Source organism: Platalea leucorodia (genome assembly GCF_965183815.1).
Source record: "Platalea leucorodia genome assembly, chromosome: W".
NCBI lineage: Eukaryota > Metazoa > Chordata > Aves > Pelecaniformes > Threskiornithidae > Platalea > Platalea leucorodia.
This window is the reverse complement of record NC_138859.1, coordinates 36,844,794-36,858,291: the sequence shown is the minus strand read 5'-3', so window position 1 is coordinate 36,858,291 and position 13,498 is coordinate 36,844,794. Positions and strand designations below refer to the sequence as shown.

Sequence of the window (13,498 nt, the reverse complement as noted above, 5' to 3'; positions counted from 1 at the left end):
GATGATGAGAAGCTACAGTAGAGGGAGTAAAGGATACCTCAGAAAAACACAGTGGGTTTCTGTGAAAGCCTTTACCTGAATGGGCAGAGTGTAGATCAAGGAGTAACCTTGAAGTGGTAAATATTGCCTCAGCGGATGCTAGTAGCAAACACAAGCTTATAAAACTTGGGTTGTAGCATAGTGTCAGAGTCTTAGTACATTCATAACTCCCTAAAAAAAAGGCACCTTCTAGGTAGAACTGGTAACATCCCTAAACAGACTGTAACCATTAATCTCCAGCTGTTTTTAACAGCAGACAGTTTCCACAGCTCTTTTTGAGCTCTGTCTACTGCCCCACTCACCAAACACCAAAGCCACATGATTTCTATTTCCCCTGACCTAAAGGCAGCCCTGATTCATTAGAACTGAGAATTTCAGAAGCGCCACATAAATTACTGCTAAGCTACCATTTTAGGCCAACTCTTTTTTTATCACATATGCACTCAGTTTCATTGTAGGGTTAACTGAGAAATCTGAGGAAGTTTAGTCTAATGGTATAATTTTTCTTCAGCCAGTGTCTTTCTACCTAAAAACATGGGGAAATTGAAGAAGAGTTTCCAACTGAGTTTGGGAAGGGCCTATGTTAATATTTCAAATTGCAGAACTGATTCAAATCTGGAGAGGAAGATCAAAAGAAAAAAGTTTGGGGACCTCACTTTGCTACAAAAGGGAAACTGTTCTAGGGAAACAGTTGTAGAACCTATGTAGCCTAGTTTCTTACTGTGTTCATGCTCTTTTTCTCTGAGCTAAAAATACAGTTAGTTAAGCTCAAGGGGCAACCTGTCTCTCACTGAAGGCATTCATTTAGGTTTCTTTTCTCCGCTCAGCTGCCCATTTTCATCAGGCATGTAGGAACATATTACCTTTGAGAACTCTAACCCTTGTCAAATTTGGGTGCAATTATTTGGGTTCAAGAGTTACTTGGAGGGGGAGGGGAGAAATGGATGGGAGATGTCTGACAAACAGAAAATATCATATATGCCCTGTCTCTTAAGGAAGCCAGACCATAAAACCAATATTGTGGCTCAAGCACAGAGTATACTCTGAAGAGATGCACAGATCCCAGAGAAAGAATGCTATCAGATAAACAAAGGCTGTATCAAATTTGTTCCTTAGTGCTTATGTCCATGTAATTTTTTGAGAGATGTGCTTTGTGACATTAGTTTGTATGGGAAGCTATATATGTGCACCATATCATGTACAATGAAAAAATTTATGACTTAAATATGTCTAAAGTATTTGCATTAGATAAGAAATCATGCCTGGGAATATATGGAAATTTTACAGTCCCCAAAAGGGAAGACATAGAAAAGGCATTTCAAGTACTTCTTCATCATGTAAATTGAAAACACTTACCAGCTTGTAGCATATTGCAAATGCAAGTAGATAGGTTTCTTTGTTGAAAGGTATACCTTGTTTTTTCATTTCTACCAGAACTTCCAAAGCACCTACCAAAAATACAGTAGTGTTACTTCAAAAACGTAAGGCTGTACATTTTAAAAAAATTTAAAATTCATTGTGGTATGAGCTCAGTAAGTCTATTTCAAAATAAGAATGTAAACTGAAACCTGTTAATTTTTTAAAAAAATAATAAATTTCAAAAACTTTAACTTAGGGTCAGTTGGATGTAAATATTGCTTCCCAGCAAGAAGGCTTTCAATCTACATTAGCATCTAGTCTTACTGTTCTATTATTTTCATACAAATCTAAAACTAAATTCTGGATACTTGACAAAGCCACTCTCATTCTTTCTAACTGCCCAGAAAGCAAGCAAGTCTTTTAAACACACGACCAAACCTTCCATCATTTTAGGCAAACTATCTAAAAGCTCCTCACTAACGCACATGCTCCACTACACCACAACACTGCATCCAGGCTCTGATCTAGTTATTTTTACAATGTCTCAGTCTCAACTTTTAGGACAATCACTGGACTTAGATGTGTCAAATGTCAAGAGACCAAGCGCTGCACGTTCAACAAATTTCAAATAAAGGGATTTGCTTGAAAACCTTACTCCATACTAAATTTTAGATTTTCTCATAGAAAGTCTTTTCAGTCAGGTCAGATGATTCTCCCTTATCCTGACAAAGGGCCAAACTGATTTGAAGCATTTGACTTAATATTGCAGTAGCCACTCTGTGTGTGTACACTAGTAAGACAAACCAAGAGAAGACTCCAGCCTGCTTTCTTATCAAAGGAAAAAGGGTCCCTGCTCTGACACAAATGCAGAACTGCCAAACAAATTCATTGAAGAACTTCCTATTCCAAAAAACATGTAAAACAAACTTTGAATATGGAAAACAAAAATCTATGGGAAATTGCAAACCAAAGAGAAGTTAAGCCTTCAGAGAAGAGGGTTTAGGAAAAAAGCCCCCCTGTATAATCACAATTCTGTGCAACTGAGGATGGTAAGAATACCATTGCAAATATGAAACGGATAAAGCCTTCCATTTTTATTACACACTACAGTGCAGCTCATTAGCATCTACACTGATTTATATCATGTTTGGCTCTCTAAAACCATTAACCAATCAGCAATATTCATTAAAATATATATATTTATACACACGCACACACTTACAGTGGGAAGCATCCTCCTCAAAATGCATTTGCCTTAGCAAATGCAGTACTTACTTACTTACTTTCATAATGGCCCTTTTTAAACAACATAGTCATCAAAATATGGAACGATGTACTCAGAAAAAAACACGCAAATTCTGGAGAAGAAACATACAAACAGAGCGAGTTTAAAGAAAGTTAGGACAGTGAGCATTCTTACTGTGTACAGCATTTAGCAGGTCTTCCTACTGGAATAAGCCCCATCTTCTCAAGTTCAACATTTAACTTTCTGGGTTCCAACTGTCCCTCTGTCAAGTAACCTCTAACATACCAGTGACTCAGTATGGTCAAAAGCTCACTTAAAAATTAAACAGAAATTTCCCAGAAATTCGAATGATTTTTTTTTTAATGACAGATTGTGACCTCTAAGTTAATGCAAGCAGAAGTCACTGACTAATGGCAACTCCAAAAGCTTAGCAGAAATACAGCCTGCAGCTTTTATTAACAATAAAAGATATTAAAAATATCTTTGGGGTAAAGTACCATCACCATGAAACGGAAAGACTTCTCTGATATCAAACAATGAACAGATCAGCACAAGGGCTTGAGCTATGACAAACAGAGTAGCAGAAGAAAGAACAAGTATGTTTTACATTCTACTTCAATCACACTGTGTGTTGGGAATAGCCAAATAAAATGCCAGAGGTATTGAGTCTGAATTTCTGCAGCAGAGTCTGAAGAAGTGGTACTGTACATTGCTATCCATTAGTTACTAAGTCCTGCAAGTACTACAGGTCCTGTCTCAGTGGCACAGATCTCAATCAAAAAAACAAAACAAAACCCACACACACTCTTACACATGCCTAATTTAAGAACAGTAGCCCAAGCGATATTTCTCCCATTTTTGGCTAGGCATATCCCATGCCTTAATGAATTAACATCATAAAGATGACGTTCCACTGGCCCACAGAGAGTTTTGAAGACACAACATTATTGCACAGAATCTTTTTTACTTATTATCATAGAATCATAGTGTCGTGGTTTAACCCCAGCTGGCAACTAAGCACCACACAGCCGCTCACTCACTCCCCCCACCCCAGTGGGATGGGGGAGAGAATTGGAAGGGTGAAACTCAGAAAACTCGTGGGTTGAGATAAGAACAGTTTAATAATTGAAGTAAAATGAAATAGAATAGTAATAGTAGTAGTAGTAGTAATAATAATAATAATATACAATAATAATATACAAAGCAAGTGATACACTATACAATTGCTCACCACCCACTGACTGATGCCCAGCCCATTCCCGACCAGCAATCGCTGCCCCCCTGGCCAACTCCTCCCAGTTTATATACTGAGCATGATGTCATACGGTATGGAATAGCCCTTTGGCCAGTCTGGGTCAGCTGTCCTGGCTGTGCCCCCTCCCAGCTTCTTCTGCACCTGGCAGAGCATGGGAAGCTGAAAAGCTTGACTGGTGTAAGCACTCCTTAGCAACAACTAAAACATCAGTATGTTATCAACATTATTCTCATCCTAAATCCAAAACACAGCACTATACCAGCTACTAGGAAGAAAAAAACAACTCTATCCCAGCTGAAACCAGGACACATAGAATCATAGAATCGTTAAGGTTGAAAAAGACCCTTAAGATCATCAACTCCAACTGTTAACCTAACACTGCCAAGTCCACCACTAAACCATGTCCTCAAGCACCACATCTACACGTATTTTAAATACCTCCAGGGATGGGGACTCAACCACTTCCCTGGGCAGCCTGTTCCAATGCTTGACCACCCTTTCAGTGAAGAAGTTTTTCCTAATATCCAACCTAAACCTCCCCTAGCACAGCTTGAGGCCATTTCCTCTTGTCCTATCGCTTGTTACTTGGGACAAGAGACTGACCCCCACCTCGCTACAACCTCCTTTCAGGCAGTTGTAGAGAGCGATAAGGTTTCCCCTCAGCCTCCTTTTCTCCAGGCTAAACAACCCCAGTTCCATCAGCCGCTCCTCATAAGACTTGTGCTCTAGACCCTTCACCAGCTCCGTTGCCCTTCTTTGGACACTCTCCAGCACCTCGATGGCCTTCTTGTAGTGAGGGGCCCAAAAATGAACACAGTACTCAAGGTGCGGCCTCACCACTGCCGAGTACAGGGGCACTATCACCTCCCTGGGCCTGCTGGCCACACTATTCTTGATACAAGCCAGGATGCCATTGGCCCTCTTGGCCACCTGGGCACACTGCTGGCTCATGTTCAGGCGGCTGTCAACCAACACCCCCAGGGCCTTTTCCGCCAAGCAGCTCTCCAGCCACTCCTCCCCCAGCCTGTAGCGTTGCATGGGGTTGTTGTGACCCAAGTGCAGGACCCGGCACTGAGCCTTGTTGAATCTCATACAGTTGGCCCCGGCCCATCGATCCAGCCTGTCCAGGTCCCTCTATAGGGCCTTCCTACCCTCCAGCAGATCGACACTTCCACCCAGCTTGGTGTCATCTGCAAACTTACTGAGGGTGCACTTGATCCCCTCCATCCAGATCATCAATAAAGATATTGAACAGGACCGGCCCCAATACTGAGCCCTGGGGAACACCACTCGTGACTGTCCACCAACTGGATTTGACTCCATTCACCACCACTCTCTGGGCTTGGCTGTCCAGCCAGTTTTTAACCCAGTGTAGAGTGCACTTATCCAAGCCGTGAGCAGTCAGTTTCTCATATTATACACTGGGCATGATTAATATCTTGAGATAATAGCACACACAACATTTTACAGATGTTCAAAAACAAGTCCTTAAGTTTCTTCAACACTAAACCGGCCAAGTTCCAGAGCTGATGAATATCACACCACCTCTACAGGGTTCAGAGGGAGTCTGAAGTATAGAGTAACATGATAAATCTGTTGGTGCAAATAATCCAAGGGATTTCAGAGGACTGTTACATAAAAACTCAGAAGTGTTCATTTCCAGGAATGATCTAATGCAACACAGGATGCAGGAAAACATGCATCAGCTGTGTTCATTTGAGGAATTATTTTTTAATCAATACTTTTTATTCAAATGATGCAATTATACAGAAATATAATAATAAATTCATCAGTCAAACTAGCATTTAATTTTCTTTTAATTGCCGTTTCACTGCTTTTAAAATAAAAAACATGTAATCTGTATCCTTACATTAATATTATAGACATCCTTGCAACAGATATACTTCAAGTCACTGAGCTCATACAAGGCTCATGTGTAGCATACCAATTACTCATATTGGACTAATAGTAACAATGATATTTTCAAAATATATAGGGGAAGTTACCTGATCTTTGATAAGTTCTACTGCAGGTGTTTCAAGGTCCAGCTCATAACATAGCCTCATAAAGAGGGGCCCAAATTTAAAATTATGTAAGGCTGTGATTCCATTCTGCCCATTCAAAAAAGTTAATCACAAGGCATGGAATTCATCAAGGGAAAACAGCTTTAAATAGACAGCAAGATCTGTATGCACGATGACAGAGGCACACTTCTCTATCTGCACCAGTCAATGACATTTAGATAACAGTAGATCAATTTTATGGAAAAATATTGTTTTGATTGAACTAATAAAAAAAATAACTAGCAATATGTAATCTCTTCTATTTCCACTAAAATAATCTGCATCAGATTAGTAATAGAATGGGTCTCTGTCACCAAAATTCCCAGCTACGTTATCTTTGATTCACAGAGCAATAGCACAGGAAGTCACAGTGGTCTATTTTAGCAGCAGTACCTGCTAAAATACATCAACTTTTTCCCTCTTACACTAAAAAACCCAAACAACTGAACGTATCACTATCTCTCAGCTGACAGCTGAAGTTTCTATATGGCTCACCGTTCATTCTGCATACAGTAGGACGCCAGTTCGCTCCTGTAGCTTGACTCTCCTTTGATCTGAGAGTTTCTGAAGGGTTGGAAGATCCAAAGTAATTTTAAGAGATGAACTATGCAGATAGCCACTGAATTAGGGCAAACCCTCAATTGCAGACATAACCTGAGATGATCTGATAAAAGCAAAAAAATAAAGACAGAAAACAGTGTTACCTGGATTGTTAAAAGAACCTGTAAATAACTTTTCTGGCTAGTTCCACATCAGATGAAGTCTGACATAAATGCAGTAAAATTCCATTATCATCTGTGTTGTATACTCAGTAACTGAAACATGGAGATTCAATGCAGCAGAAAGCTTGGTTTTTTCACCAATAAAAAGGCATAAAGTTTCCCACAAACGAGCATGTCTAGGTGTCCCCATGAAGTCACAGCAGACTTGAAAAACTGAGAAGATGCTTATTGTGAACTTAATTCCATTGTGTATGTGATGGAATATATCAGGTAATACACAAATTTTAAAGAGGAAGGAAGCTTTTGTAAGTGACATTTTCTGCCTTATGCTCTTTTTTTTTGAAAAACAAACACACACAACCCCACTCGGCATTCGAACTAGCATAAGAACTTCTACTCAACACTGTTAGTACAAAAGATTTAAACTCCTTCATAATTGATACAAACACAGCGTCTCATACATAATCTATGTATTTCTATACATAGCCATAAATTTAGAGTTGCTCCCCTTTCCCCCCAAAAAAGAGGTTTCTCTATCCAGCCTGTTTTCCTATGACAAAGCAAGCACAAAGACCAGTCCTTCAGTCGGTAATCTCAAGGCTCTGATTCAGACATACACAAGATTAAAATCACATGTACCACCTGGCAGCCCCATTCCTCTAATGGTGCTGCCCTCCCTCTTGGACAGGGAAATGAACTTTTATGTAGCAGCTCCTGAGTCACTGCTGTTTCCAAGCTAGTAACCTCTACAAGAGGGGCAAAGCAAGCACCCCAGAGAACAACATATTCAGCTATTATTGGATGCATATCTGTTGCTACATGCAAATAGGAGTCCTTACTCAAGACTGAGATGCAGGGCTGAATCCTGTGAAGTCAGAAGAATGTATGTATATAAGTATGTATATATAATGTTTGTGATATGTTCAAAGATGCAGAGAAGTTTAAAAACACCTGGGATACAAACTGTATTTGTAAAGAACACATAATAGTTATCATAACTATAACTACTGTAGTTAACTGTTTAACTGTTGTAGTTAATAGTACAACTGTTACAGTTAATAGTATAGTTTAATTATAACTATAATAAATAATAGCTATTATATATTCTGTATAACAGAGTAGTTATTACTGCTTTTTCAATTTCTAAACCAAAATTTATTACTAGCCTTAATTACTTTTTTCCATCTTTCAAGTGTTAGGCTAAACACTGAGTACAGAAACCATGCACGCATACACACAAATAGGTGGTTAGCACATTGTTTTCATCAGTTCTCAGAGGCTACTATTTGTACAACAACAAAAAGGTCAACTGCGACCTGTAAAGCCAAATATTTGGCTTCTACAAACCTGTTTTAGCAAGAGTGATTGACCCAGAGCAATAAATTCAATATATCTGAAGTACAGGATGAATTGTCACCAATATGAGTACATCATCATCACTGAAAAATATAATAACATTATGACTTGCCACTGCCAGATTTAAATTCTACTATTACTTAATATAGAAAAACTGCCATTTTGACTTTACCTCCCTCTCTGTCTCAGAAGACTGGTTTATATAAAATAAAATTTGATATTTGTCTCTTCCTTGCCACTAAAAAAAAAAAAAATTAAAAAATAACTACATCCTTTGGAACGATGGTTAAAGTAAAAGGTTTTGTATCACCAGAACACCTGCACGTGATTAAATAGGTGAGGGAAGTCAAGTTTTACCTAACCTCACTTAAATTTTAAGGGTGGATTTATGTTTATATTTATATTTATGTTCCTTAAAGAAAAGAATTTGTATGCACTTTAAACCATCATGACAAAATCCCCATCAGGGAAAATCCACCGATCTTGCTCTTTTGCTAGTTTGGAAAACCTGAACTTGTTTTTCATATTTGGAGTTTACAGACACCATCTGGAATTGGGTGTACAATTGAGAAGTTTTATTAGGTAAAAGGAAGAAAAAGATAAAAGAATAAGCTAACTAAATTTACAAAGCAGATTAAAAGAGAATTACTGGCATAGGCCTTCTCTGGACAGTTAAGTAGCTATTAGGCTTTGTATTAAATTTCTCTGCTGAAGATATATTTGAAGCAAGTTTTGTAGACAGAAACAGTATTTATTAGTATAACTAATTAATTAGTTATTTTTAAATAATAATAATAATTAACTAATTATAATAATTAGTTATTAGTTATTAATTAATTAGTATAAATAATATTGTTTCATTCTACAAAGCCTCAGGTCTTCCAATAATTTTAGCTACAAACAATTTGCAAGAGGAAGATACAAGTTGTTGCTTTAAATGGGGTCAATTTTGTGTCTTCTTATAATAGCTTTGACTGTCTTCTTGTTTCCTAATACTCGTGCTAAAATTGAGAATGGCGATTATGAAATAAATACCTTTATTGCCATGACCTTAATTTCTAATTGCCACTTTCATCCACTGAAATTCTTGCAACTTTACATCATCTTCTGTTAGCAGATACCGCTTCCCTACCATAAGAAAAAAAGAGGAAGGTTGAATTTTATGTCACACTGTCTGCTTTAATAGTATTGAACTTTGCATTTATAAATTACTGCTGTTAATTATTGTGTGATGCCAAACCATTGGCAGCACAACACTAAAAGACTGCAAGAATTGCAGTTGCTCACGTCACTGACAAAAGAACCTAAGCATTATGTCACAGCTTTCTAGTGTTAACATGTACAAGGATGAAGAAGTATATATTTATTGGATGCGCAAAAGAAAAATTGGAGACACCATTCCTCTCTGCCTAGCCAAGATACAAGAGGATTCTGCACAAGACTAAGATCTTTCTCTTCTTTCATGCTTTTATAAGGATTTGCCTTGTAATCGCTTTGTTCACCAGAAGTGGCACAGCTTCCTTTCCTCACATGTGCTCACATGCCCCACTATTGTAGAATGCATCATTCTGGAAGCTCCAAACGCAGTGGGAAGATAAAAGGAAAAAATGCAAAGCTTATTATTTGGATTGTAGTAACACTCAGGAGACCTAGTGAAGTTCTGGTCCAGTACAGACACCAGAGAAGAGACAGTCATTGAGTCTAGAATCTCAAAATTAACTTTGGGTGCTGATCTCAACTGTATTGTTTTGTAAGCTCCTTTAACAAAAGTGTCACATGAATGCTATTTGTGAAGTTTTTGCTGTCACAAAACCAGCTCTCTAGTAGCAGATTTTTATTTGCAACCAATGATTTTGTAACAAAAAATCACTGTAATAGTTTACATTGTCACAACCTAATTTTTTAAGTTTTTGGCTTGTTAAAGAATGATTCTAATCATGAAGGGACAAGAGCAAGCAACTAAGCACCACACAGCCACTCACTCACTCCCCCCTCCCAGTGGGATGGGGGAGAGAATCGGAAGAGTAAAAGTGAGAAAACTCATGGGTTGAGATAAAGACAGTTTAACAGGGAAAGCAAAAGCCACGCACACAAGCAAAGCAAAACAAGGAATTCATTCACTACTTCCCATTGGCAGGCAGGTGTTCAGCCATCTCCAGGAAAGCAGGGCTCCATCACACATAACGGTTACTTGGGAAGACAAACGCCATCACTCCGAACATCCCCCCTTCCTTCTTCTTTCCCCAGCTTTTATTGCTGAGCATGATGTCATATGGTATGGAATAGCCCTTTGGTTGGTTGGGGTCATCTGTCCTGGCTGCGTCCCCTCCCAACTTCTTGTGCAGCCCCAGCCTGCTCGCTGGTGGGGTGGGGTGAGAAGCAGAAAAGGCCTTGACTCTGTGTAAGCACTGCTCAGCAATAGCTAAAACATCCCTGTATTATCAACACTGTTTCCAGCACAAATCCAAAACATAGCCCCATATTAGCTACTCTGAAGAAATTTAACTCTATCCCAGCCAAAACCAGTACAAATAGTTAGGGAAGGGAATTTTCGTAACAGTTATTTATTCTCCTTTTGCATTTCCCTAGCAAAATGTAACAGGCAAATAAAAATGCTTGTTTTCTATGCAAGTGAAGCATACTAATGATACACTTCAAAAAATCTGAAGAAAAGAAAAAAATCCATAAAGTGGCACCTTTACCCATTAAATTTAATGGAAACGGTTACAATGGGCAAACAAACACTTTATCCAGCATGAAATTAGCCTGGATTACCCTGCCATTTACTTCCCACAGACCTTCTCGGCTGGTCTAACACTGAAAGACCATCGCTGTCCTGGGCCTCTCCAGGGCTGATGCGGGAATCGTGCCGGTGCCTGGGGTGGGACAGGTGCACCACACTGCACATACACTCAGCAGTCACAGGCAGTGTCAGCAGAGAGCTTGGGACAGCAGAGTTTTACCCTTTTTGAATTCAAGTTGCCGAATTCTACCACTTCCTTAAATTCATACTTTACAGTGTTATAAAAACAAACCATTGCAAAACCAGATAAGAGGGCCTCTGAGGAAAAAGGAAGGAGCTTGAAACAATGGCCGGCACCTACAGCACATGTAGGCCATCCCAGAGAATTTAACCAACCCACTTTACCTCAGACATGCCACAACCCTCTAGAAAGGAAGGCCAGTGAAGAGTGGTGGACAGACTACCATGCAGGGGGGATCTTCACGTTTCAGAAGGGTCTAACAGAGCAGTAAAAGGAGCAAAACCTTCACAGGCATTGGCACAGCAGGCCAGAATCTCAGCAAGGACAGAGAGCTACACCAGGGCCCATGCCAGGGAGCCCTCTGCCAAACACCTCCTTTCCATGTGCCCCCTGTTTTGTTCTCTGGGCAAGGGAGTTGGTGACAAAAAGCATGTGCAGTCCAGGGTCTGGATAATGTTGTCATCCTCCCAGAATAAATATGCATTTACGAAGCGGCATTATTTTTTTTTAGCGGCTCATATCCAACCACCAGCAAGCACAGGATAAATCGAGTAATGCTGCTGCCAACCCTCTCCGTGGGGTAACACTCCCCCACCAGTTTGGCCTGCTCACCACAGCACAAACGCACCGACGGGCCTGCTTTGAAGCCCACCGGGAGCCCCCCCTCGGCGTATTCCTCCCGCGCCGAGAGGGGCATCCACGCAGGAACTACAACTCCCGGCAGGCACAAGGCTGGCGGCGGTCGCCAGGCCTACCAGAAATTGTAGTACTCCGGTCAGCCCCCCAGCCAGCGGGCAGCCCAGGGCCCCGGCCCCCGCCGCGCAGGGCGCGGTACCTCCAGGCGCGCAGCCCCAACAGCCCGGGGCGGGCGAGCGAGCGAACCGCCGAGCGCCGTACTGCCTCCCACATCACCCGCTGGGAGACGCCAGCGAGCACCGCCGCCATCTTGCGCTCGGGCCTGGCGGCGGCGGCCAAGGGCAGGATGCGTCGCAGGACCCTCGGCGCTGCGGCAGGTCGGTGGTCCGTTGCCAGGCGGCAGCGGGGCTCACTACGGCGGCGGGGCGGTGGAAGCGCGCTGAAGGACGGCGGTGGCCGGCCGTGCGGATGGCGCGGCTCGGGGCGGCGGTGGCGGCGGGGGACAGGCTCTGGCGGGACGAGTCCTCGAATCGCCGTGGTTGCCGATGGCCGATGGCCGATGGCTGAGGTGGCCGCCGCCGCGGGGAGTGTGCGCAGGGACAGGGCGCTGTGCGGAGACTTTCACTTCGCCTTTATACAGATATATAAAATTGGAAAGAACGCCGAAAACGGCATATCAATAACATGCAGTGCGGAAAACTATTCTTCATTTGTTTTTATAGATCTTTCCACCTTACCGACTTCATAGCTTAATATCTTAGGACCTGGCTTTATGGGTCAATTAATACAAAGTTGTATTGAGGCTGCCAGACCCGAGGCAGTAAATGTTTAGCAAAACCTGTCTAATAACTCAGGTGACAAAAGCACAACCAAGACTGATGTTTTTGAAAAGTTGCCTTTGCAAAAAAACTGACCTTTGGGAAGAACTGAACTCAGCAATGTTTACTTGAAGTGTGGTGATGACGGGTAACTTTATTGTGCCTTTTCAACTTACTGGAGCAGAAATTTCTCTGTACTGCTTCCTGGTAGCTAGATGCCAATACCTCAAAAATGCCACCTTTTCCTCTAGCTCTGTAGCTGCTCAAAATCGAACCAGAGTGAAGAGCTCAAACCTGACTTCCAGCTTACCTGAGCAAAGCACTGTCATACAGACAGTTGCTTGTAGTATAGAAAATAGTTCTTTAAACTGTCATGTTTTCTAGTAGTATCGTTCCAGGTCTTTTTGTCAAAAATTTGCAAAGATGTTCAGAGCTGGACATGTATGTATAAATGTATGTCAGAAGGATGATAAAGAGGAAAATTGTTTCACACCCGAGAATAAAAATGTTTTAGTGGTAGCAGATAGATTTTCAGGTAAAGGCTTTAAGGTAGTTGCTAAGAATTCTGTATAGCATGGTAATGTTTATTTTTAAAATATTTCATGTTTCTTAACATTAATTTCTGCAACCTTCTGCATGTATTTCTATATCTTCCTTCAACAAATTTCATCCAGATGTTCCTCATGCATCTTCAAGGCTTCATCATCTGTCAGTTATGCATGAACATGGCCCGTGTTCTTCCAACTGAAGCATTTTCTATTTTGTTTCAAAAGCTAGAACAGAATCTTGAGCAGATTTCAAAGGTGGTACAAAGAGTATTTGGAAAAAACTTTCACAAACTTTTGAGCGAATTCTGCAGTTCACAGGAGCTGCAAACAAAGGAGATGAAACATGAAATATTTCCAAATGAGCATCCACCTTTCATTCCAGTGAGACAAATCTGTAGAGGTGTAAAAGACAACCAGACAACAACAGAAAAAGCCTTTTTGTGCATATTAATCTTTTAGGCTTTTATGCCTA

The 13,498-nt window shown here is 40.8% G+C and overlaps 1 pseudogene across 1 annotated transcript; it reads right to left on the bottom strand.

Annotated features, from left to right (window-relative positions):
• Nucleotides 1-648: 648 nt before the first annotated feature.
• LOC309601965 (pentatricopeptide repeat-containing protein 2, mitochondrial-like) lies at nucleotides 649-11,969 on the bottom strand (annotated as a pseudogene). The gene is made up of 8 exons: nucleotides 11,860-11,969; nucleotides 9,037-9,168; nucleotides 6,667-6,757; nucleotides 5,906-6,010; nucleotides 5,442-5,492; nucleotides 2,682-2,756; nucleotides 1,396-1,487; nucleotides 649-654 (listed from the first exon to the last, which is right to left on the bottom strand). The product of its transcript is annotated as a pentatricopeptide repeat-containing protein 2, mitochondrial-like (transcript).
• Between the last annotated feature and the right edge of the window lie 1,529 nt (nucleotides 11,970-13,498).